At 34.9% G+C, this 27,858-nt stretch overlaps 1 pseudogene; it reads right to left on the bottom strand.

The window, feature by feature from the left end:
• Window positions 1–4,715: 4,715 nt before the first annotated feature.
• On the bottom strand, window positions 4,716–18,534 carry LOC140976785 (uridine kinase-like protein 4; annotated as a pseudogene).
• Window positions 18,535–27,858: the final 9,324 nt, after the last annotated feature.

Below are 27,858 nucleotides of genomic sequence, written 5' to 3' on the forward strand. Positions count from 1 at the left end.
AACACGACGTTCTTTGTTTCATCGAATCTAGGGCATATCTCCATTTTTGAGCGCATTTGTTTTTCGTAATTGAAGAATCGCATCATGGTATTAGAACTTTTGGTTTCCTTTGATTCAAGTAAGTTTATCATTGTTATTATCAGATATGTTTATTCTTTCGTTTTGTTTACATATATGTTTGTTCTATCATTCTTTCGTGAATCTTGCGATTCTCGAAATTTTGAGTTGTGATTATGTTTTTTTCCTTTTTTCGGGTGCACAAAGAATTCTTGTGCAATCCAAAAAAAAAGTACGAAAAATTCGAAAATTTTCCATTGTTTGGTTTTGAAATTTTGTTCTATTCTCTTGTGGAAGCCATATTCAAGTGCCTCTCACAATTAAAAAAAAATCAAATTTCTTGTTTTACGCAGTCCGTGTAAGTCAGTTTGCAAGTGTCGCGAAGTCTGAACTTGTGAGTTTGATTTACACAAGTTAAAAGCCTGAAAACATACCCTACGAGGGAACTTTCAAATTGAGAAAACAATTGAGTGCGAGCATTTTCTTCAAGTGACGTATGAGGTTTTGTAGTGAGGACAAAAAATAAAATAATAAGAGTGAAAATTGAGTGGCTTTCGTTGAAATGACTAGTGAGAATTTGTGGTGAACAAATTATAGTCTATATTGTTTTCTACTAACTTTTCTTGCAGATACACATGTCTGACGATAGACAATTTCAAACAATTCTTAGATAGTTTGATAGGATGTTGGTGAAGTCATTTAGGCCTTTACGTGAGGAGTATAGGCGGTGGGAAGAAGAGGAGTTGTGTGATAGAAAAGTTGATGAGAATAGTAGAGGGCGGAGAGCCGAAGAGAATGAGAAGTTATGTCTAAATCATTATGATGATAGGCGACGTGACGAGAATAGTGGATTTAGAAGTCGGGGAGAGTATAGGAGAAGTGATACTAAGATGACAATTCCATATTTCCGTGGGGAGCAGATCCGAATGAGGATCTTGATTGGGAGGAAGGATGGAGTGTGCTTTTGAGAGCAGAGATTATACAGATGCAATGAAGGTAAGACGAGCTTGTAGTGAGTTTACTGACGATGCTATTACTTGGTGGGATAAGTTAGTACTGGGTAGGAGACGATATGAGCATAACCCTATAGTTACGTGGGATGAGATGAAAAGGGTGATGGGGAAGCAATTTGTTCCAAATCACGATAATAGGAAAGGTGGTAGGAGAGATGAGCGTGGCTTGTATGATAATTTGTTGGCACCTACCTGGCGGTCCAACAGAAACGAGAAAATCGTGGAAATGGCAGTGGTTGAGTCGAGGCATGAGGCATGAACATCGAGATACATCTAAAACTTCTAGTCCTCATACAGTTGATATTAAATTTTGTTGTTATCTAGAAGTTGGTCATAGTATTAGCCAATGTACACGTGAGGAGATGGCAGTAATAAAATCGCCAATTGAGCTTAAATCTCAAATGGATATTGAGGTTATAGTTGAACATGAATATGAAGTTGAGGTTGTTGTTGCACTTGAACCTGTAGTTGAGATTGTAGTGGAACCTGAATATGAGATTGTAGTTGGGAAAGTTGTTGATGATAGTATTCAACTAGTTGATGAGTCGAATGATATTAAACGATATACACTGGATGCTAAATCATTAGATGGTGAATGATTGCTTAATTTGTCTACTATGGAGGATGAGAGTAGGTAAGAAGCAATTATTGTACATCAATTTCTTAAGGAACAAAATGCTTCATTGGTTCAATTGAATACAAATGTTGTTCTTGAGAATCAATTGAATTTTCTTGAAGTGAGTGAAAAAGAATTCAAAATGGCCGAAAGAAAGAGAGAACAAAAGACTGAGATGACCATTAAAAGACAAAACATGAGATGAGAGAAAAAGAAAAAGAAAAAGAGACCAAAGAAAAGAAAAAAAAATAATTTGAAGGCCTAAAAGAGTGAGATAGAGAGTTGTTTAGTCTTACATAAACCCTTTCATGTACCTTTGTACAAAGTGGTTTATACTTATTATGATGATATGACCGGTTCAATCCCGAGCACTGTTATTTATTCTTTGCAGGATTTTGGAGTTGTCATGAAGGAGACAAACAGGTCTTGTTGAAGGGAGGACCCAATGGTTTTTGCCGCAAGAATGCAAGTGCAATCGCGATGAGGTAAAGTTAGTTGCAAACGCAACATCTGAGAAGTATGGTGTGCTTCCTTACCTTAATTCATTGTTGTGTTGTAATCAAGAATTTGGAGTAAGTGTTGAAAATGTGATGTCTAAAGAGTCTAACTGTGAATTAATGTTTTTTGTCGAGGAGTCATGGAGGTGAAAGTGGTGAGGCATTGATTGAGTTAAGCTCAAATGTTATTGATTTTGATTTCTCAAAAGCTATCAAATTGATAAAACTTAGTCATAGCCATTAATTTTATGCATTATGCTCAAACCTTTGTGATGTGTTAAATGAATGCATGGATAGTACATTTAGTGTGTTCTATTTGCATGATTTATATTTGGTTGGTAATGGTTTTGATAGATTGCTGATTGAATATGAAAATTTCTTCATTCGTGATGAATATATGTTTCAAGAGAATAAATTTTCCATTCTATATTCATTGCATGGGCTACGTGATAGTGAGGAGTATTGTGGTGGTTTTATCTTTGATAAAATGCATGATTATATGTGTTGATTGCATATGAAAAGACATATTGAGTGAGATTGTGAAACATGCATTGCATATAAGATATTGACATTTTGGCTAGATTCTTATATCGTGCATGAACTATATCTTATTACTAGTGAACTATGGTCGTACAAGTGTATGGATTTTATCCTTATGTTAACTAGGTCTAAGAAATGGAGGAATATGATATTTGTGATACTTAATGATATTTTATCATTTGGTGTCATTTGTTATTTGGTGTATGTTGAAGTTGATGAGTTGATAGTAAAGGCAACCACGACATTGTGATTTCAAGTCGGTTTGATGGAGCCAAAGATAGCGCCTACAATCTAGTATTGAAAGGTAAGCATGTTGATACTATAATTCTTTTTATTACTAACGTGCTTCGTTTTTGTGTAGGTATCCAAGATTTGAGGACATATTTTTTTGAAGAGGGGGGGAGTATGATATGAATCTGGACGGGCATGACGTGCCAAAACTTGGGAGTAGAGCCAAAAAGTTGTGTTGTCAAGAACGTACAAACAAGATTCGAAGCTTCAAAGAATTCGGCATGCATAGCAAAGAAGTTGGAAGACATTTCAATGTTATTCAAGTGCTAAATTATGAAGAGGAAGTCAAATCAAGACCCCAGACCCGAGAGCTCCGCGCTAAGGCGGTAAAATATCGCGCCCGAGAGCGTGCCTAGAGCTAGGACGGTAAAATGTCGCGCCCGAGCGCGTGCCTGGCGCTAGGACGGTAAAATGTCGCGCCCAAGCGCCACACTTACTGCACAAGACAACGATTTCCAGAACCTTTCGTGCCCGAGCTGTAGAATCTCGCGCCCGAGCGCGCCCACCTGTGGAAAAATTTATCTTTACCTAATTTAGAATCCTAAATTATTTGGTAACTAGATTTTCATATTTTTTAGATTTGTAAACAATATATACACGAATTTTATCATTGTAAACAATTAACATTGAGTTTTAATACAATTGTTTGAGTTTTCTCTCAAATTCAAAGCTTGGTTTTGTATACACCTTTGTGTGTTTTTCAAATCAAACTCATCAAGTTTAACGCTTTGTGGCGTTTGTCGATTGTTCTTCACTCGGGTTCTCAAAGACGAGTTCTTTGAAGGTTCGTTTGAGATCGATTGTTATCTTCGTGAATATTTGTTGCTAGGCTTTTCGTAGCTTAAAGGTGAATATCACAACAATTACTTGTTTCAAAAGATCGAGACAACACGACATTCTTTGTTTCATCGAATCGAGGGTATGACTCCGTTTTTTAGCGCGTTTGCTTTTCGTGATAGAAGAATCGCATCATGCTCGACCCATTACACCCATGCTCGACCCACTCAACCCATGGGATCGACCCATTCACTGCTCGACCCATTAAGCCCACTGCTCGACTCACTCACAATTCTACCCAATAAACGAATCACAATCTCGAAAGAAACTTATTTATGTAAAATTGTCCCACAATCCATGGCGTATAAAATTTATATTTGAGCCTTTTTTTGTGGTGTTTAGTTTTTACAAAACAATGTTATTATGGGAATAAGTAAATAGGGAAAGAAATTTATATGTTTTGGTGACATGTGACTTATGCTTAGTTATATAGTGTCATCAGTTTGTCGATTTTAGTAGTTTAATTAACATATGGAATATTTCTTATCATATCAGATACAGACGTTGAAACTAAGCATATCTTGATGACCTTGCACGGTAGCAACACAAGATGTGTTAATGTTGCTGTTCTTGAGATCCAGAAGCAACAGGTTGTTAAAATTAAAATTTTCTGACATCACTCAGCACAAAAAAAAAAAAAAAAAAAAAAAACAACTGTGTCAGGAGTTGGATATCACCGTGAATAATGATAATGAGATATGTAAGAATGTGATCGCAAAACCAAAAGATCGGCAGACTGGTGGTCATCACATTGTATTCTCCAGGAGCACTGATATTTTCCAGCTTTGAAATTTTTTTTCCATATACACACATATTTTATAGATACCGGCCGAACACAGAAATACAAAATGGAATTATTTGGGATAGATCAAATCTCATATTATATTTGTGATCAATGATAATCAATCAGCTAAAGTACAATAGAATACAACGTGCGGAAAAATTATATGAAAAACAAGGATCCAAACACTATAATGATGCCGAAATGGATTAAACATTTTATGTGAGTCAGAATTTTTTTTTTTTAAAGAAAACTGTTCTATCAGACTTTTCGCCCGTGCAATCTGGTTCAAGACGAATCATTTGTGTTTCACTCATCGTCAGTGCCAAAGTACCGTCACCAAACTCACCCATACCAGGGATAACACGGAATTCTTCATTCAAACCCTGTTCAATCTCGGACGTCACTATCTTTAGTCGCGGAAAACGTTTGCAGACTTCGTGTACTCCTTTAGGTGCCTGCGTATACAAAGTAATTTGGAAAGATCATTCATCATACTCGATCGGCCAAAATCAGTACTTGCACGAACCAACAACAAAATGGCTACAAAACTCTCTATAGCTACAGGATGAAAATTGAGCAAAAAAGGAAAATGAAAAAAGCTAGGGAGAGAGGGAAAGCTCCAACAGAATAAGAGCCATTGAACTTACAGATATGAGATTAAGGAATATGATGTTGGACTCTGGTACACCCTTCTTAATAATCAGAGTAATAGCTATAATTGCAGAATTTCCTGCAAATGGATGATGATTCAATGATTCACAATGATAAAGAGAATATACATAAACAAACAGTATCACAAAAAACCGGATAAAAACGAGTACTGAAGGATGTGGGAATTTGGTTGAGTGGGATATTTAGGCCACTTTGAGAGAGAAACAGAAAAATTGCGCATGTGAACTAAAACTTTATAAGTTTCTACTGATAATAAATACAAATTAGAGATAAATGCAAAATCGATAGCATAATGAAATATACTAGCACACTAAATGAATTTTACAACACAAATGGGCTAACCTGTGCCTAATATAGGATCCAATAACAAAACGTGTCTGTCCGAAATATCTGTTGGTAATTTTTCATAGATCAGCTGCAAAAAAAGCAAAGCATTTGAATGGAAAAGAGAGTAAATTCAGTTTAACCGAAACAAAAACACAGGCATCACACAAGAATAAGTGACTTTTCACTAACTTCTTGCCCATTGTCGCCTTCCCTGTGAATCAGAATTTTGCCAATCTTGATCCCTTTGCAGCATGCTCGCAGAGCATTTTCCATGCTCTCCCCGCTGCAAAAGTTAAAAATTACTTCAAAAGCTAAAACCATAAATACTCAAGGCGTGAATGGAATCCATTAACCATCAAATAGGCAATACAAGAAAATCCTCACAGAAAAATAAAATTGAAACAAGTAGAAGGATCATCATTCCACCTTCTGATTACAGAGACACCACATAATCTCTTACAAAAGTCTACTCCAATGTACACAGATCCTGCATAAGCAGAGCCCATCATGTAAAGATAGTGTAGCATCTTTAAGAATATAGAGCTAATTGAGAAATAACACGAAAATGACATGGATTAGCAAATGCAACCAACAGACATTTTAAAAAGATGCACATTACAGCAGCTGCACGGCACTTTGCAAGTCAACTTTTAAGAACGTTGAGATGTTTTCAGAAATAAATTCATAAGCACATGATTGATGGAAACGTAGTTACAAGACAGTACATCAGAAATTTCAATTATATTGCAACTCAAAAAAACACAACACGACTCACGAAATTTTCGAGAATCACATGATTCACGAAAGATAATAATGATTGAACAAAGCAGATTTGGAAACAAACGAAAGATAAACACAGATCTGATAATAAAAACGATAAACCTACTTGAATCAAAAGGAACCTAAAAGCTCTGATACCAAATGATGCGATTCTTCAATCACGAAAAGCAAGCGCGCTAAAAAACGGAGTCACGCCCTCGACTCGATGAAACAAAGAACGTTGTGTTGTCCCAATATTTTTGAAACAAGTAATGGTTTGTGATATTCACCTCTGAGCTACGAAAAGCTTAGCAACAAATATTCACGAAGATAGCAATCATTCTCTTCATCTTCGTGAATATTTGTTGCTAAGCTTTCGTAACTTAGAGGTGAATATCACAAACCATTACTTGTTTCAAAAAGATCGAGACAACACAACGTTCTTTGTTTCATCGAATCGAGGACGTGACTCCGTTTTTTAGCACGTTTTCTTTTCGTGATTGAAGAATCGCATCATTGTCGTTTTTGAGGATCAAGCTTGAGAGAAAACAAATGTTTTCCATTGTATTTCCAACCTTTTTCAGTACATGATATATAAAGAAGAAATAATCATAAGCTATCCTAATCCACAAGAATTCAAAATATCCTAATCTAAAAGAGTTTAAAATACAATCAAAGATAAATCACTAACTTATCTACTTAGTGGATAATAATCCATTATCTACTTATTAGATAATAATTCAATATATTATTCAACATTCCCTCTCAAGCTGGGTCACATAAGTTGATCATGCCAAGCTTGGAACTCAAATCTTCATAAATGGCCTGTGAAGTGCTTTCGTAAGTATATATGCAACTTGCAATTGGCTAGGAGTGTAGGCGAGGTCTATCATCCTCTTTTCAATCTTCTCACTAATGAATTGTCGATCAACCTCAACGTGTTTTGTTCTGTCACGATGGACTGGATTTTTTGAGATGCTAATGGCAGCTTGATTATCGCACATTACTTCTATAGGATAACCATCTTCCACTTCTAATTCATTGAGAAGTCTCTTCATCCATATTCCTTCACAAATTATTCCCTTAGACAATGCACGGAACTCTACTTCAGCACTACTACGAGCTACCACAAGTTGCTTCTACCTCCGCCATGTTACCAAGTTCCCCCATACAAATGTACAATATCCTGACGTGGAACATCTGTCTGTAGGAGATTCAGCCCAATCAGCATCACTATACACTTCGATTTTTCTGATAGATGATTTCTTAAAGAGTAGTCCTTTGCCAGATGTCCCTTTCAGATATCCCAACACCCGATATGTTGCATCCAAGTGTTCTTCTGTCGGAGTATTCATGAATTGACTGATAACACTAACCACAAATCCAATATCCGGTCGTGTATGTGCTATGTATATAAGTTTGCCTATTAGTCTTTGATATCTCCACTTATCAACAGGAGGACTGTTCTTTTTAATACTTATCTTGATGTTTGGATCCATTGGAGTACCCACAGGTTTGCACCTTAACATACCAGTTTCTTTTAGTAAGTCAAGAACATATTTTCGCTGTGAAATTTAGATATCCAGAGATGATCTTGCCACTTCCATTCACAAAAAATACTTTAGAGGGCCAAGGTCTTTCATTTCGAATTCTTTCGAGAGAATCAATTTCATACGGGCCATTTCGTCTGTACGATTTCCTATAAGTACAATGTCATCCACGTACACTGTAATGGTAGCAATCTTCCCTTCTTTAGAGTGTTTCACAAATATCGTGTGATCAGATTGACATTGAGTTTAGCCATGTTTCTTCAACACATTGGTAAATCGATGGAACCAGGCTCTAAGTGATTGTTTAAGCCCATATAGTGACTTTCTCAATCTGCACACCTTATTTTTCCTATTTGTTGATTCAAAGCCAGGAGTAATGTTCATGTACACTTCTTCTTCAAGGTCGCCATTGAGAAATCGTTCTTAACATCAAGCTGATACAAAGGCCGGTCTAGGTTGGCTGCAATGGAAAATAGAACTCGAATAGTGTTGAGTCGGGCAACAGGAGCGAAAGTTTCTTGGTAGTCAATAACATAAGTTTGCATATACCCTTTAGCCACAAGTATTGCTTTGAACCGCTTTATATTTCCATTGGACTTATGTTTGATTGTGAAGATCCATTTACATCCAATAGGTTTCTTTCCAGCTGGCAGATCAACGATGTGCCATGTATTATTCTTCTCCAGTGGTCTGATTTCATCATAAACAGCGGTCTTCCAGTTCGGATGACTGAGAGCTTCATTAATGTCCCTTGGAACTTGAATCATGTCTATAGTGGAAAGAAAAGGACGCTATACAGGAGAAAATTGTTTAAGTGATACAAAATCACCAATAGGATGCATTGTACATGTTCAGACGCCCTTCCTCACAGCAATTGGTCTATCATCAGGTTCAATGTATGCAGTTATCGGGGTATCGGGATCAGACATACCTTGTGTGGTTTTTTCTAAATTTGACAGCGGAGTGTAGTTATGGACAAGTTGATTTTGTACAGGCTGCACATTCTTTTGATGACGTATCCTTCGGGAATAAACATGAGGTAGTGGGCTGATTATATTTTTTTCGGCTTGCTCATTGATGGAGGTACAAGATGGCTCGGGGATCGGTTCAATGTATGGGGTTGTGGGTTCCCAACGTAGCGGTTCATCGTTTGAAGACTCCCCTTGAACCGATGTACTGGGATAGAATGATGCAGATTCAAAAAAGGTAACATCCATGGAAGAGTAAAATTTTTTGTGACGGGAGAATAGCACTTGTACCCTTTTTGGTGAGGAGAATAACCAAGAAATATGCACTTGACAGCGCGTGGTTCGAGTTTGCCGCAATTATGGGAGTTGATGTGAACAAAGCATGAGCAACCAAAAACCTTAAAAGGGGAATCTCGTGAAGAAGATGTGAATTGGGGAAAAATTTCGGAAGCATTGGACGGGGGTTTGAAAATTTAGGACTCGAGAGGGCATACGATTAATGAGGTAAGTGGCTGAGAGGATGGCATCACCCCAGTTGGACTTTGGGACATTCATAGTGAAAAGAAGTGATCGAGCAACTTCAAGAAGGTGACAATTTTTTCGCTCGGACACTCCATTTTGTTGGGGTGTATCAACGTAAGAACTTTGATGAATAATCCCATGCGTTTGCAAGTAACCCCCCAAAAAATAATTGAAGTACTCCTTTGCTCTGTCTGTTTGTAAAATTTGAATATAGGTAGAAAATTATGTCTGAATCATGGTGTGGAAATGTCTGAAAATTTGTGAAATCTCTGATTTATCTTTCATCAAGAACACCCACGAAAGACATGTATGATCATCGACAAATAAAATAAACCAGCGAGTGCCACTCATATTGTTTACGTTTGAGGGACCCCAGATCTCACTGTGTATAAGAGAAAATGGTTTTGATGGTTTGTAACGATTAGGCGTGAAAGTTGTACGAGTATGTTCAGATAATTGACAAATATCGCATTTAAGAGAATGTAGATTTTTATTATTAAACAAAAAAAGAAACAACTTGCGCAGATACCAAAAATTTGGATGGCCTAATCGATAATGCCACAATAAGATATCACCATCCTTGTTCAACGTTGAAACAGAATGAGAACAGAAAGGCTGGGAAGGACTTGGGGTTGGGGAACTCTTGGAAACATTCCTTTTGAGAAGATACAGTCCAACACAAAGATCAGCACTGCCAATCTTCTTCCCCGATGCTGAATCCTGGAAAACACACAAATCAACAAATAACTTAGCTGTGCATTTGAGATCATTACTGAGCTTACTTACAGACAACAGATTACATGCAAGATCTGGTACAAATCAAAATGTACGGAGGTGAATATCATCAGTCAATTGAATTGATCCATAACCAGCAACTCTAGATAAGGATCCGTTTGCAATTTGGACTGTATTCGAAGCATTACATGGGCTAAAGGATTGAAAATAGCTCATATTTACAGTCATGTGGTCAGACGTACCCGAGTCTACTATCTAGGATGACGGTTCATGTTGAGCAGTCGAAGCAAATGAGAAAATACCTGTGTGAGCCATATTACTAGTGACAGTGAGTAAAGGAGAAGTGGCAAAAGTATTCTGACCAAACAGTTTTTGGAGTAGTTCGAGTTGTTCTTTGGTGAAAGGTTGTTGAGGTTGCTAATTTACAGGATGTTCTTCTGTTACTGCTGCATTGGCTCGTCTTTCACGTGTTGGCTTCCAATCCACAGGCTTCCCATCGATTTCCCAACATGTTACCAGCGTATGAGTGGGTTTCCGGCATTTGGAGCACTATGGACGACCTGTCTTCATCTGGGTTTGTAGGGGTCGCATTGCACCAAAATCATCGGCAGCGGAGAACGAATGATTCTGCGTAGCTAGTGCAGAACCATCGACATACAGTGGAGGAACTAGAGGACCCAACATAACTTTCCTGCGACTTTTCTCGTGACACACTTTTTAAAAAACAGCCCGAAGACCTGGGAGAGGTTTTGTGCCAAATATCCGTCTGCGCACTTCATCCAATGTAGTATTGAGGCCCGATAAAAATTTGAAAATGCGTTTCCTTTCCACAATCACACAATATAGACCTCCATCATCAAGGCACTTCCACTCACGAGTCTCGAATAAGTCAATCTGTTGCCATAGCTGAGTGAGGGAATTAAAATACACCGTAATAGTGGAGTCACCTTGACGGAGATCCTGAAGGTTGCTTTCTACAGCAAACAATTTTGACGCATTATCCTTGGATGAATACGTATCACAGGCGGCCTCCCATATATCTTTGGCTGTGGTATAGAGGAGAAAATTCACTTATTTCAGTCGTCATGGAGTTGATCAACCAATACATTACCACATAATTTTCGGAATTCCAGGCCCTAAACTTGGAGTCGGATTTTTCAGGGTGATTTGATGTACTGGTGATGAATTCATCTTTTCCTCTTCCACGGATCATTATAGATTGTGACCATTGTAGGTAGTTTTGACCATTTAATTTGTGGCAAGTAATCATGATAGATGAAGCATCGGAGGCCGCCAGAGTGATGGGCACTACTGGAGTTGCAGAGCTAGAAGCTGACAATTTTGGATGAAGAAGCCATGCTGTAATGATTTTTTTTTAACAGTTCTGATACCATGTCGTTTGGATCGAGCTTGAGAGAAAACAAATGTTTTCCATTGTATTTCCAACCTTTTTCAGTACATGATATATAAAGAAGAAATAATCATAAGCTATCCTAATCTAGAAGAATTCAAAATATCCTAATCTAAAAGAGTTTAAAATACAATCAAAGATAAATCACTATCTTATCTACTTAGTGGATAATAATCCATTATCTGCTTACTAGATAATAATTCAATATATTATTCAACAATATGAACTGTGATTTTTATGCTAGTTGAAAAGATGATATATATGGTACACAGCAAACAAATAAGTAGAGATAAAAAAAGGACGAGCAGGATAAGTTGAAGCGGGAAAAGAGAATAGATTACAAGCAACAAATACATACACTGAGAAAGAATTTACTGCCTCAAAAAATCTCAAACGTTTCAGACGAGTTAACCTTGTAAATTTTCATAACTTCCCTGGTACAAGTTATTACATTTCAGCGTGGATCTTTTCAATTTTTGATAAATTGTTAGCTATTTTGTATTGAAAATTATGTCTCCTCATCAACAATTGACAACTACCTTTGAGCTTTACAAGGAACACTCATTAACAGACTATGGCAGTGCCTTCAAAAAGTACATTCATTTTGAATGTTCAAGGAAAGATGATTGAATGATCATAGATAATTCATGATGGGGCCTCACCAGTTGGAGTAATTACAGGCTTCTCGGTGAATGGCAGATGCCCAAGACCATGTTCAACAACCTAATTGACATGTGGAAGAAAGGTAAGTCCATATTGAAAAAATTGTGGGCAAATAACTTAGACGGACAAGCCTACCAAGCGAATCAGCCGGTCAGAATAAAATACAAAGTCATGTTTTGTTGCTTCAGCATCACGTATCAGGGTGTGCATTCCACGTATCTAGATTAGACAATAAGGATCTCAGATGATCAAAAGTGAATAAAAAAACTAATATGTGATAGCAAGACTATATTCATAAATTATATTCATTTTGTAGAACCAAAGGATAATCGGCTAGATAAACATCAAAAAGTAGTAAGCTGAGAAATTAAATTAGCAAGGATGTCACTATACCTGAAATGTTGATTGAATGACATACAAATTAGGATATATTTTACAAAGATCGTGTTGGCCAAGTTTAGTCCGAATATGTTGGACGATCAAATCAATAGCAACATGATTGTCTCCACCACGCGGAATAATGATATCTGCGTACTTCTTTGTCGGAAGTATAAAATCATCAAATGCAGGCTTCACAAATTTCAAATACTGCAAACAGGTGATCAGATATTAACGATGTATTTATCACTCCAAAAATATATAAACTGTAAATGAAAAAAGAAATTGACAATGAGGAACTCAAAAAATTTGAAGCTTGAAAATTATGAGTTCATGACCACACCATACAAAGGAAATTAAACAAAATAAAATTGTAAAGATACAAAGACATGGGGATAATTTAGCCGGTGGAGTAAAGTATACATGAAAAAAGACAAATGCGTCTCAAACTAAGATGGGAATAAATGTTAACCATATATTATTATATTTATAGAAGTATAAAATACTCTAAGAAAACTAAAAGAAGTTACAGAAAAACATTAAATACACAATAATTTAGCACAACTTTTTCAAAACAACAGTGAGTCCATACATGAATGTGGCATCATTTCTATTAAAAATGCACATACAAAGTAAGAGCAAAAAAACTGGTTAATTATTTATGTAGAAGGAAAATGTATGTTTCTACCAGATCAAGCACCGTACCAATGTCTCTACCCTTTTCTACTGTTCACGCCTTATTCTTCTTGCTAAGCGTACATCAGCATCTGCACTGAGACTTTGATATTGTGAAAATTACCATACAAGTGCTTTGGTACGAAAAATGAGAAAAGATGTTTGACATGCTGAAGGCATTTATAACCATGCAAAAACAAATGGAAAAGGTAGAAAGAGAACCTGTGTCGACAAATATCTTCATATTCATCATATTCCGCACACGAGGATCGTGAAAGATAAGTATACCTTCTAAAATAATGACATCTGACGGGTTAACCTGCCAAACATTAATAAAGGGGTATGATTTAAAAGATACAAGGAAACCAATGATAACTTGAATAAACTTTGCCAGAAAATTACTCTCCGGGCAGGAAAGATGTTTTTATAACTCTTGAAATCATATTTTGGAATATCCACCGGTTGGCCATGTTTTAATTTCTCCATTACACACAATAACTGCTCTGTGCTGAATGCATCTGTCAAAAATAAATCTATCAGAGGTAGCTCAAAATTCTTGTGATGAACCAACCCCAAAATTGCAAACGATAATCCATGAGGAAAACATTCACCTTAAAAAAGTAATAAATAACAAGCTTGGATGTTTATTCGTATAACCAAGCCATAGGTCTCAAGTCTCAACCAGAGAATTTTAAGGGCACATGCTGAAACATAGCAGGAAGAGTTAGCATAAATGCCCAATATGCCAATTGTAGGCTATCTGTTATTTAAATTCTATTTTATGAAATTCTCATAATGATTGCTGATTGTGATATATTTATATTAACATTTTAATAGACATAATGTATTGATGATTTACCTCAGACTGCCATTGAAATAAATATTAGGGATAAGTTTATTAAAAGCCCAATACTGAAAACGAGTCACTAAAATATCCTTATTAGAAATTTTTTATTGCGTTTGGATGGAATGATTTAGTTTGAACGAATGTATTTGATTTGGGAATTCTTTGAAATATGGATTTCAACTGCCACAATTATTGGATGAATTTGAAATTTTTATAATTGCTATTAAAAATTAAAAGGAGATGAATTTGAAATCCTCATGATTAAACTTACATTGACAACTATAATGCATTTGAAATCCATGATTTTCGAATGACTCAACTCAAATTCACCATTACATTTGGTATTACAGGTCATACTAGAGAATTTCAAATTGCATGTGTACACCATTAAGAGACATCATAATAACTTTGAACAATAGCACTATAAATTGATTTGGTTGCACATCTGATTAACTGAGGATTGCAAGATTGTCATCTCGGGTTAGTTATGACTCCTACAGAGTTATGCTTTGTTGTGATGATTTGTCACTCTTATATCCGATTGACCTATACATTTTTTCAGCAAATAATTTACGAAAATTTCTGGCTACAGCTTGTAAGTGCCACATCTAATTGAAAGATATGATGTATTGTATTGTATGCTAACCATGATGGAAAGATCCCCGACAATTGATACTCTCTTTTCTTTTTCTTTTTCTTTTTTTTTTGTATCAACAATTGTTACTCATTCTTATCTAGATATTCACGACACGTGGACTTTCCAAATGAAAATTAAGACTTATTTTGAATAAGTGGAAAAGTCACCGAAGAGACGAAGAATGTCGGGTTCAAGGATGAGAATTTTCCAAGTTAAAACAGAACTAACCGGGATGGTCAAAGTTGTATTCATGAACTCTTTGAAGTTCATCAGGTGTCAAATTATGATAAAAAGAATCCTGCAAAATTATCACTAAGTGTGTTAGCTATACAATTAGTTGTCTAATTCACAAAAACCACATAGCAAAAATGTTAAAAAATTACTTAAATACAAGTTAAATTAATTGCGCACTCCCCGGAAATTCACACACATCATGATACAATCACATACCAGAACATAACCAACAATCTGAACAAATCAAGTTGAAGCAATGTCAGAGTTCAATAGCGGAAAAGTGAACGAGATTCCATTCCAACAAAAAAGTCATTCATTTTCCAAAAACATTTGGGAAGAATATAACAGAACTCGTTTTGCAAACTCTTGAACAAACTGGAGAAATGTAACACTGTGATTAAAAAAACACCTAAATTAATAAGAGAATACTAGGAAAAAAATCCGGATGAATAAATAAGAAAAATAAACCAATTAACAATACCTCTAAAACCATCGGGGGTTTATATAAGAAGAAATCTCAACAAAGAATGCATGCTACGCTGGTAAAATAAAATTACTTGTATCTATACATGAACTGCTTAAGCTAGAGAAAAATTGGATGCGACAGCATTTCAAGTTCAGACTAGAAGGCGAGAGATATTGACAAAATAACTACAACCCTTAAAAACAATGGCAATAGAAATATAAATTGATCTTACATGGATGGTTAATTTTCCTTCCATACATCAACAATTACGAGGTTATCAGACCTCACTTCATAAATTAGGAAAAATAGAAGTTCAAAACATAAGAAACATTATAGGTTAGAGAATTAGCCTTAACCTCTTTGATTCTGTAAAAGAAACCAGGAAACCAATTGTTGTGCAAGTGGTCAATGAAAATAAAGTGTGAAACACAAATGTAGGTTCAAACTGCTCCGACTTTAAAAGGGAAAGAAAGGAAACTGAATATTATACTCTCAATGAAGATGCAAATACAATGTGATGCCTGGTTGACAAGTACAACTCGCTGATCATGAAGCTGCTCAATAATCATATCACAAACAGTGGTCTTCCCAGATGCCGCGCCTCCGGCAACTCCTGAGAAGCAAAAACATTCAAGATTACCAACAAGACGCCTTTGGAAAAAGGAATGAGGTGTAAGAGATCGTAGAAAAAATATTACAGTGGACTTAAACTAGGGGTAAAGATAAGAAACTACTTCAATTTCACCAGAAGAAGTCAGAAAGTCTAAGGTAATTATAACAACTATGTCCCAGGCCACTCAAAACTCACTGGACCATGCACCCCCGTTGAAAAATTCAACTGATGACAGTATCTATTATGTGGCAGTTTTCTTTAAAAAAAATAATCCAAACCAAGTATAAGCAGTTTAAAATTTAAGTTTAAGATCAGCAATATTAGCAGTTAACTGCATACAGGTAAACCAAGAGGCTTGATTTCAAATTAAGATCTTCATTTCTCGTACACACTTTAACTTGTTCCAAGCAATATTCCATGGAGTCGAGTTAACTCATGTAAATTCACCCAGATTTTATCTCACTAAATCACAAATCTCTTTGCAATAGAAAACTAAAAGAAGTTCACCCACCACATGTAGGGTTTTATCAAAAACAAAAATTTGAGGCACTTCTTATACAATTCATGGCAGGGGATGTTTTACGATATTAGAGATCTCTTCAATTTAGTTCCTGCAAGTCATCTACTACTCCTACATTTATTATACAACTTATTTGCTGCTTGCAAATTGCAATCTTCTGACATTCTTTAGACCATAAACAAATATCAGGTAGTAATAGATACAATTTATATATACCGAACAAGTAGTACACCTGCACTTATCGACCCACTGACCACCATTAGCTGAATCAATCATGCATGTGTGGTCTTGAAAACATTATAACAAATTCACCACAAATAAAAAAAGGTTTCAAATCATGAAATTCCAGGTATCACAAATTATGTGGCAAGTGAGTGTTGGGATGGGTGAAGTCGACAGAACAAAAGATACTTTACAAAAAATTTATGATTCAGTCTATTAATCCTTTCAAAGCTAATATATTTGGCATGCATTGATATTTGATAACATGGAAAATCTTGACACTTGTGGTTTTTCATTGTTGAAATCAGGTCACAAAATAGAAATTTGCAACCTTTGAGCTAGCACATTAGGTGATTATCAATTTTTTCTAAATCAAGAGGTCGAGTATCACTTAGAGCTTGTCCAGATCTTCCTAAAGTGATTTATTTGGATCTTACTAACACAACACAGACTTAGAAAGACAAGACCAGGATTGAGCTTCCATCCTGCATAGAATCACAAATCCAAGATAGCCACATTTAAATCCTTTCGTTATTACAAAAATGAAATGTAATTTCACACACCTATCACAAATGGTTGCTTGGCATCTTCAGTAGAAGATGTAACAGGTTGATCGACAATTGAAGAACTTGCATCTGCAGTTTCTAAATGAAATCCAGAAAAATGAGCCCCGGATGAAGCCTGTATCAGATCTTCAATTGCCTTTGAACCCATTTATCAAGCTTTCCCTGCACTATCAAACGCTCTAAAGTAAGAATAAAAAATGCAGAAAAAAAGGCATTGACTTGAAGATTTATAAAAATGTAGCCTTGAAAAGTTATAGGAATAGTATGATTACAGCAAAAATCTTCTACAATTCAAGAGGTAGCTTGGGGCATCACTATAAGAGAAAGCAAAGCCAAACTTTCATCTCTTGGTCATGCAAAAAGGGATATATTCCACATAAGAAATTTATTGCGTAAGCAAAAAGATAAAATCCATTGTCATGTCTTCTTGTTTTTTCTCCAATACAAAAATCTAAGAAGCTGATTTCCCACGCTGCAGATATTTCACATCCACAGTTAATAAGATTAAGAAAAGGCACCAGATCCAACACATTAAAAAAATGTAAATCCTGCCCAAAAAAGAAGTATTTTCACACAAACAAAATATCCGGAAGCATTCTTCCACTGAACACTAAACTTGGTAATAAAAGCTTCCCCAGGTATCCAAAAAAGAGGGACGAGACAAAAGAAAGAAAGATCCACTGCACCAAATCAGCAACAGAGAAACGATCCACTGAACTACACGCAGAGAACCAAATCACAACATCAATAAATCCAAGTTTCGCCATTGCAACATTTGCAGCTCTACGCCACTCAAATAGAATATTCAAAGTACCCAAAAAAAGAAGACGACAAAAAATGCAATCACCCGATTTATCGGAATGAAAAACATAACACAAACAGATTTTTTCACAAATAATAATCATTTTCTTGGTAAGAAACATGATCTTAGAGCTTCGTACACCAAAAAAAAAAAAATCAATGCAGCTATTTTTGCATCAACAAGGCATTAAAATACCAGGCAAGTGAATAAATTATGATTTCTACAATCAATTAATGTGGTCTTTTAGCTTCTTCGGCTCCATTTTGGGATTTTCGAACAGTTCAGAGAGGAATCAGTTGCACACATAGGTTACAACATTAGCCAACGTACGGAAAATTTTAAATATAAATTGCCAGAGTGGGGCCCACCACTATGAAAACATGAAAAAAATAACTTTTTTTAAATGAGTAGGTTTGTTGCGAGAGAGTCTCACGAATCTTTATCTTTGAGACGGGTCAACCTTAACGATATTCAAAAAAAAAGTAATACTCTTAGCATAAAAATAATATTTTTTTATGGATGATCCAAATAAAAGATCTGTCTCACAAAATACGACCCGTGAGACCGTCTCACATAAATTTTTGTCTTTTTTAATTTGAATTTTCGCTTTCTCGTTCGATATATATTTCCTCTGAAAAACAGCAGCCGGCGATATTTCGATGGAAGTTGTTTATTGCGAACAAAGAAGGAACTATAATTTTTAATTTTTTTAAATAATTAGCCATTAAAAAAATAAAATATAATTTTAAATAATAATAATATTAATTAATTCAAAAGAATGATCTTAATTTAGTTTAATAAAAAGTTTTGAAAAAAATTATTGCTTCAAAGTAAAAATATCTAATCAAAACACGACCATGTATTTGTCTTGTGTTTGTGCCTACGTGCATGATACATAAGCAAGCCCCCGTGGAAGTTGGAACCTTGGGTGAATCCATACTCGGGGTTTATTTCATCTTACGCAGACCTCGGTCATGTATAATACGTCTTGTGTTTGTGTCAACGTGCATAATACATACAGAAGCTGAGATATATGTATAATACGTCTTGTGTTTGTGTCAACGTGCATAATACATACAGAAGCCCCATCCGTACTCTAGTATCCCTTATATAATTTCTCATCTTACATGGACTGACATATACATATATGTCTTGGCTGCCAAATAATCCAACTCCTCAAGAACTAACACAAACCAATGCCACATACACGAGCAAATCCATGGGCTACGACGCATGGGTAACAAACATTTGCAAGCCAAAAGACACCACCACAAGAAGTTTCACCATATATCAAATTTCTTTTCGTTGGTAGATTCGTGGTTAGTCTAAACCAAATAAACATTATTCAACGAATCAAGCAGTGAAATATAGCTATTCATGGGGCAAATGGATGTGGCTTGGATGTGTATCAAGTGCTCAAGCCAAAGCGTATTGAATTGTTTGTGTGAATTGTTAAAAGATATTCATACACAACATCTAATCACTGTATTGATTGGTGTTGTATATCAAGCAGAATTTCGGCTTCACAAATGCCTCATCCATAGTTTTGGTTATTTAGTTTGATAAGTATTTTGGATACACTTTACTCCGTCACTTTTTAAGAGGGTTAGCTTTTTTTATTCACTGGTATTGATTTTGTAGTTCACAAATTCTTCCTCCATAGTTTTGGTTATTTAGTTTGATAAGTGTTTTGGATACACTTTACTCCGTCACTTGTTAAGAGAGTTAGTTTTTTTTATTCACTGGTATTGGTTTTGTAAACTAACATATTTTTCTAGTGAACTTTTTATCCTTATACACCACACAACTATGTTCATCTGTACATAATTCTCTGTGACTTATTTATTTACGTAAAGTTTTGTATGTTAAAACATTTCGCTGCATGTTGTGTTAGGTGTTGAATCATCAACATTCAACTCTGAAACAAACAATCAATTTATTACACGGTACTGTTATGTCTTACAACCACTTTTTAGACTTTTTTTTTATAGTATTACTGACGTCAAGTTTCATATATCTTTATAGGTAAATTTTCGAGGCTCATATTCGATGTGTGGCTTAGATGAGCTTGATACATAAGGAAATTAATTAAAAGTTTCTATTGTGATGTTTGTACTCAATTGAAATCAGCGTACGCAAGTGTCATGAGTATTGATTAAGCTATCTTCAACCCACTTACTTATGATACATAAAATCATCTTCAACTCTGTTACACTACGTTCTGCATTACAAGAATATATTCTAAGAACATTTTTTTATTTCAATATTAATATTATTATTTCTTAATAGCAGTTTATAGTTTGATAATAAGATGATAATTAAATTTTATAATTTATATATTAAAATTTGAATAATTTTGTTGTTTGTTAAATCTATATTTTTTATGATTTGGTACACATTTATTTGTATCACTTGTAATTTAATTTAGTATTTTTTAAATTTTATATTTTTAATTTAATTAATTCAAATTTTAATTATGAAAATTTTATAATTAAAATTCAAAACTTTTCAAGTAAATTAATTTAATATTTATTTAAAATTACAAAAAGCCAAGAACACAATAACATTTATTATTTAATTGAAATATAAAATAATAAAATTCTAAAAAACAATTTTAAAAATTTTAAAAATTACATGTAGAGAAAATTGTAGAGTTGCTCCAATCCAGCGTTAAAAATGGTGCTGAATTGGAGCAATAATCATCCAAGTTTTTTCAGTTTGTTTTCGAGATTCTTTCATAATATTATTTAAAAAAAAATAGACATTCTTTTTTTATTATTTAAAATATTACTATCAAACCTTTTTTATTATTTAAAATATTACCATCTTTTTATTATTTTTCTCTTTTAAATCATAATTATTTCCTTCTTCTTCTTATTAGTATTATTATTATTTCTTGTTTCAACGGTTATACAATTTTTACTTACGCAAGCTCAATCAACAAAAAAATACAATAGAAATAGTTTAATTTATGTAAGAATTTTGAGAAACAATTTAAAAAACTTTCTATGTAAAATCCTAAAAAGAAACAATCAAATCTTACCAAAATATCTTTAAAAAAAATTTCCAAAATGGAGTTCTATTAACCAATACTCCAGTTGAGGCAAAAGTCTCGACCATACTCCATATTATATTCAAATCCCCAAAGTTTTAAACCTTTCAATTTCAATCCAACAACACCACAACAATTGCAATTAAGTCCCTTGATATTTTGGATTTCTACAATTGGGTATCCCATGAACTGCAATTCCTTTCCTTTTTTAGGTTTACCAGTAGCTAGAGATGTAAATAAACCAAACCGTTTACGAGTTATTCGAAGCTTAGCTCGATAAAAAGCTCGTTTGAGTTTGTTTGTTAATCATATCAAACCAAGTTCAATCTCGATTTTGAGCTCGAAAACTTAATCAAACCAAGCTCAAGATTAAGGATATTCGGCCGTGAGCTCACAAACATGTTCGATAATAGGCTCACGAGCTCAGCTTGTTTAGGTAGCACGTAAGCTCGAGCTCGACTCGTTTAGGTGGCTCGTAAGCTCGAACTTGACTCGTTTGTTGAGTTGACAAATAAAAATATTAGTACTGATTTCAATGGAAGGAATTGAAGTATTAAAGGAGTAAAATTATTGCATTGTTATTTATATGGTGATATCAGTGTATGACAAATATTTGTTATCTGGATACTAGATGTATTATTTTGGGATGTTCAATAATATATTGAGTTTTGTTTTTTTAGTTGTTATTTTTGTCGTTTTGGTTATTTATGAATGAATTTATATTTTTATGTCTGATTTAAAATTAGATCATAGATATATTTTGTAACGCCCCGAAAATTTAAAGGTCCACGTGAACCACATGCATGCCATTATTAAATTCTCTTGTATTTAATTAATTGTTTTAATTGTATGAATTAATTATGTGGTGCATATTGACATATTTAAAATATATTTTTATACATGGTTGCATTAAAATGTATTTTTAAAGGTTATTCGAGTTGCGATCGAGGAACGGAGACCGAGGGCTGAAAAATAGAAAATGATTTTATTAAATAATTGTTTTTAATTATTTAAAATATGGGTGATGCTTTTTTATTTTTGAAAATAAAGGGTTTTGAGGTGATTTTATACGTCGGGACGTAAATTTTATCGGTGTTGGTTTTTCAACAAAAATGCAAACGTTTTAGCAACCCGGCAAATAAATTCACAAACTTTGTTGAACAAAATTATTTTTAATATTTTAATTAAGCACTAATGGGCCTAATTAACTTTTCTAATGGGCTTAAATCTTTGTTAGTGTTCTTAATTATTATTTAAGCTCACAACCCTTCCCCACACCCATAATACCCCACGCCCCACACTCCATCTAAGTCCAAACTCTTCTCTCAAATCAAAGTCACGATACACACATAATTATTCAAGAGAAGTTTCAAAAATCAAGGGTAAAGCTTTGGTAGTTCAAAGGAAAATTCAGCCTAGGCTCCGCGTCGTCGTTCTTCAATCGTCAACGGTTTTTCGTGCGTTAAATACGCAAAGGCACGCCATATTCTCTTTTTACTCATCATCACACTATATTATGTATTTGTTTATGAAATTGCATGAAAACAAGTTATACCTTATTATTTTCGCACAAGCACCTTAGGTGGGTTTTAAAACATGTAATTTAATCCATAAATCATGAAATTCTTGTGGTTAAGGGGCTGCCATGATTAGGGTATGGATTAAGGGTTGTTTTATACAATTTTAAGGGCCGAGAAACATGTACAATAAGCTGCACACACACATGAACAAGGCTAGAACCAAAATCTATTGTGGGGTGATCAAGGGCCGTGAGTTTCAAGAGAGATTAGCGCAGGTGTGCAGCAGGTTATGCAGGGTGTTGTGGCTCGGCCAGGGGCTTTGGGCTAGGCAAGGGTAGGTCCTTAGGGTCCTAAGAAGGTGCCTGAGCTGGTTCATGGGCTGGCTCGTTGGGTAAGGGGCTAAGCAAGAAAACAAGAGTGTTAGTGCTTGTGGGTCTCTCGGCCATGCTGGTGCAGAAGTGGAGGGGCTTCGGTTTTCAAGCTTGGGGCTGAGTCCAATGGTTCTATAGGTCCAGGAGGGTTCCTAGAGGGGCTGGTCATGAGTTGGTGCAGGGAGGCTCGAGGTGGCTCGAGCCAAAGACAGAAAACATGAGGGAAGCTTTGGGCAACAAGTTGCGTGCAGGCTGCTGCTGTGTTCAGGGGGTGCGCTGCTCGCGTCCAGGGGCTTGGGTTGGTCTGGGCTTGGTCTGAGCATGGTCCAGGGAAGGTTAGGGTCATGAGGGGTCAAGTGGTTAAGGGATGGAAGGGTCCTAGACTAGGTGGGAGTCTTATTTATCAAGGGAAACACACGCCCACACACATCAGAATTTGGTGCTGCTATCCAGGAGAGTTTGAGCGACTTAGGGGCTTGTTCTTTGGGTTGGGCTTGGTCAGTAGGGTCCCTAGGTGGGTTGGATAGGATTTGGCTCAAGGTGGCTCAGGCGTGGCTCGAGTAAATTGAGAGATGGCTCGGTGGTTTTGATTAGTGGTCAATATTTCGAATTTTAGAACAAAAATTGAATCCATGGGTCCACGGGGGTGGCTCATGACTTGAAAGGGTAGAATAAATAATAAAAATGCTATGTTTAAAATTTGGGATCAAAATAACGAGTTTTGGATTTATTCGAGTTTTTACCGCCGCACGGAACGCTAATTAGCGAGTTAATTAAAACGCCTAGTTTTAAGCTTTATAAAATTATGAAAAATCATATTTAAGCTTAAATAATTATTAAAAGTCTAAGTTTTTAATTTGAGAATTTTATATTAAGGTTTGGTTTAATTCGGAATTAAAACGTATTAATACGTCACATTTGAAGATTAAATTAAAAGTCATCGATTTAAGCCAAATAAAAATATGAAAAAATTCATGTAAGCTTAAATAAGTATTTGAGACATGTTAGAGTCAATGAAATTAAGAAAATGTCAAAAACGGGAAATTTTACGTCCAGGGGTAAAACGATCTTTTTACACCTTAAAATTAGTAAACGTCATGGCAGTGCCCTGAATGTTGTTTTATGTGCTAATATGATTATTTTCTATAGTTATGGATGTTTATGGAATTTTATATGTTAAAATGATATTTTAAACGTTTATGAGATTTTATATGTTAAAAGGATATTTTACATGTTTAGGGAATTTTATATGTTTATGATTTAATATGTCAAAATATTATTTTAAATGTTTTGAGAATAAAATGATTATTTTTAAATATTTATGAAATGTTCATGATTAAATTATGATTTTTAAATGTCTATGAGATTTTCATGATTTAAGGAAGACATTTAAAAGACATGTTGCATGCTTGGTTTCAAAAACAAAATTATACGTTATGCATGATTTTTTTAAAGTGATGGAAATGTAAAACGTTGAAGGAAGTGAAGTAATTGTGACTGTAATGATGTTATGTGGAGATATCATGAGGGTTATGGTCCCAGTGGGAGCCCGACGATCGTATTTCCCGTGACACCATTGAGGATTTGAGGTCATGAGGTTTGAGGTAAGAATGAGAATATCGTGAGGGGAGAAGGCCCCAGAGGGAGCCCATTTATGGGAAAAGGCCCCAGAGAGAGCTCAGACGATCGTATTTCTATTCGAAAGAGGATAGGCCAAGGCTCAGTTGACCGGTGAGAGTGTCGCTGATGTCCCCGCCGCCAAGTACTGTGGTTACATGTAGATGGATACATCGACTTTTTGAGGTTTGAGGAAAGTCACAATTAACGATCTGAATTCAACAAAGGAAAAGGAAAAGGAAAAATGTTTATGATCATGTTTAAAGGTTTTATGTTATGTCATGTGGAGGAAAAAGGGAAAAGTTAAGGTTTATGTGTGCATGTCATGAAAATGTTTATGTTTAAAATTGATGCATCATTATGAAAATATTTTATTTAAAATTCATGCATCATAAAAAGGTTTACGAAAATGTTCATGTTTGAAGTTTATGCATCTTCATGAAAACGAGCCAAGCTCAAGCCTGATACTGTTTAATTTAGTTTGGATCCTTTAACTCTCTATTTACCAGATATAAAAAGTATATTGACTTTGTAACTCAAAATACACAAAAGGGGCACATTTATGAATTCCGAATTTGGCTGGTACATTGTCAATCGAAATAGATTGCTTGAGTGGTATTTCATCGGTTCAGTCGATGCTAGCGAAGGGGGCACTGCCCCCTTCCATTAATTCCTTGACATGTGTCAAGGAATTTTTTTAAAAAAATTGCACAAACCTTCTCAACCCCTTCCAGTAATATTTTGACACGTGTCAAGGAAATTTTTTTTTAAAATTCCACGAACCATGGTTGAGTTATTTCAAATCTGGGCTATTCTATCTCTCCCGTGGTTTTTCATTTCGAAATCTTCAATTCTTCTCTCTTCCCCTCTTCCCTCTCGGAATCCACTGTTCATCTTTCACAGCAGGGAAACGAGCTCCTCTCATTGAAGCAGGTAAGATGAGGCTTTTTCACGCCACTGCACATTTGTTTTTGTATAATGAAGATAAATATGTTTGTTTCTTGTAATATGGGATTTGGTGAATGAAGAATATAGGTGTTAATCCACGTACACATATCAAACCAGATAGTTATAATTTTGACACTTGGATCCAAGACAATCTGAAATCTATAGGATAAAAGAAATTTTTCTTGTAGTTTGCGTCAATCTTTCACTTCTTTTCTCTGGCTTGGTCAATATTCAATAATCTAATAAAATAGAGCTAAATATTGCAAGCATCAAGCATATATTTGAAGAATACTAAGGTAACTAAAATGCTACATACAAAGCGATCAACTGGTTTTCCATTCACAAACAGAATGATTGTTGGTAACGCCTTTATACTGTACTCATTTGAAAAACTGGAATATTTTTCTGTGTCAATTTTCACCACTAGGATCTTACCCTCCATCTTAGCACATAGAACATCTGAAGTTGAAAGTAACAAAGAGGCATACCAATTGCACATTTGTTTTTGTATAATGGAGATAAATGTGTTTGTTGTTGGATCAATTTTAATTTATATGTGCTTATATGTGAATAATTATGTGTGTGGGTTGTCTGTTAAGTTAAGCCCAAAATAAAGTGATCAAATAAGGTTTCGGGTTATTGGACTTTAATGTATCTGATAGGTTGTTGGGCCTTTAATGTGTAGAAACATAAGTGTAATTTCTGTTTTTATGATGGGCTAAAACAGAAATATCAGAAGATAATGATAATATTATCTATATATATGGGTCATGGTCCCCAGATCTCGCGTTATCACTTTCACTATTCTCTCTCCCATTAAGAAAAAAGATCTGAAGAGAAAATTAAAGGATTCTCTCAAAGAAAGAGCGCGTAGATCTGGCAGATCAAGGCACGTTCTAAAGAATTCAGGATTATGGCTTCAGGTACGCTTCCGCTTAAGTTTTCAGTCAAATTCTTAATGATTTATCATGATGGATTCTGCGGTCTATGGGTTTTCCCCAACATTTGTTTCTTGTAATATGGGATTTGGTGCTTCTTATTTCTGTGAAATTCAAGATATATGTGTTTGTTCATGGTTATATGGGATTTGGAGCTTCTTAGTTCTATGAAATACAAGATAATGGAAAATGATTCTTATTTTGTTTTGCCTAAAGATTTTATTAATTGACTCGAAAATACTTAAATTCATTTTGTTGTTTTTTAATTGATACAGTTGGTTTATTGCTTGAAAATGGAAGATAACAATCAACTGTCACTTGAAGATGAGGAAGGAGATAACAATCAAGAAGCTGAAAATGTTGAGGTACCAAATTAAAACTCTTTTGTCCATGTTTTGGAGAGTAAATTGAAAGTGGGGCAGGTTGTGAATAGCGTTGAAGATGCTTATTTATTGTATTGTCAATATGTGCATGCCAAGGGATTTAGTGCGAGGAAGGGAGATCAACGATATTTTTCTCATACCAATGAACTTCAATCAAAAGAATTTCATTGTTCTGTGAAGGTTTAAAAGATGAGAAATGTTCTAGTAAAAGGATTCCAATTTATCAAAAGCCGGTCATTAGAACACAATGTAAAGCCAAATTGAAGATTACAAGGGAAAAACGGTGTGAATGGCGGGTGAGTAGATTTTTTGAAGAGCATAACCATGAGATGTTTGCACCTGATAAAAAAAAAGTGACAAAGTTCACAAAAAACCACCAACACACGAGAAATGAGCTATGGAATTTCATCACAACAACAATCAAATCTCACATTATCGCAATTTCCTTCCACATTTGGACACACTCAACATTTTATTCAGTCGCCAAATATAATGGTAATTTTTTTTTTGAAAAAAAAAAACATTCACTATTGAACATAAATATGTTTATATGTTTTATATTTTTTTTCTGTTTAAGATACAAGAGCGTAATGCAAACATCTATTTAGGTGATCAAATGAATTTATTTTCTTATAAGTTTGGGGGTCCTCATTCATCACAAGTAAGACATTTTGTCTTTAAAAATTAACTTTTTTATAAATTATTTCTCATTAATGTTTTAATATTGTTCAGGGACGTGGTAATTGAAGGAAGACCTTTTGTGCTTGCCCAAAGTTTCGGTAGTGTCATCTTTTGGTCCCATGTTCTTTTGTTTCTGTAACTTCACG

Source organism: Primulina huaijiensis, chromosome 5 (assembly GCF_012295235.1).
Source record: "Primulina huaijiensis isolate GDHJ02 chromosome 5, ASM1229523v2, whole genome shotgun sequence".
NCBI lineage: Eukaryota > Viridiplantae > Streptophyta > Magnoliopsida > Lamiales > Gesneriaceae > Primulina > Primulina huaijiensis.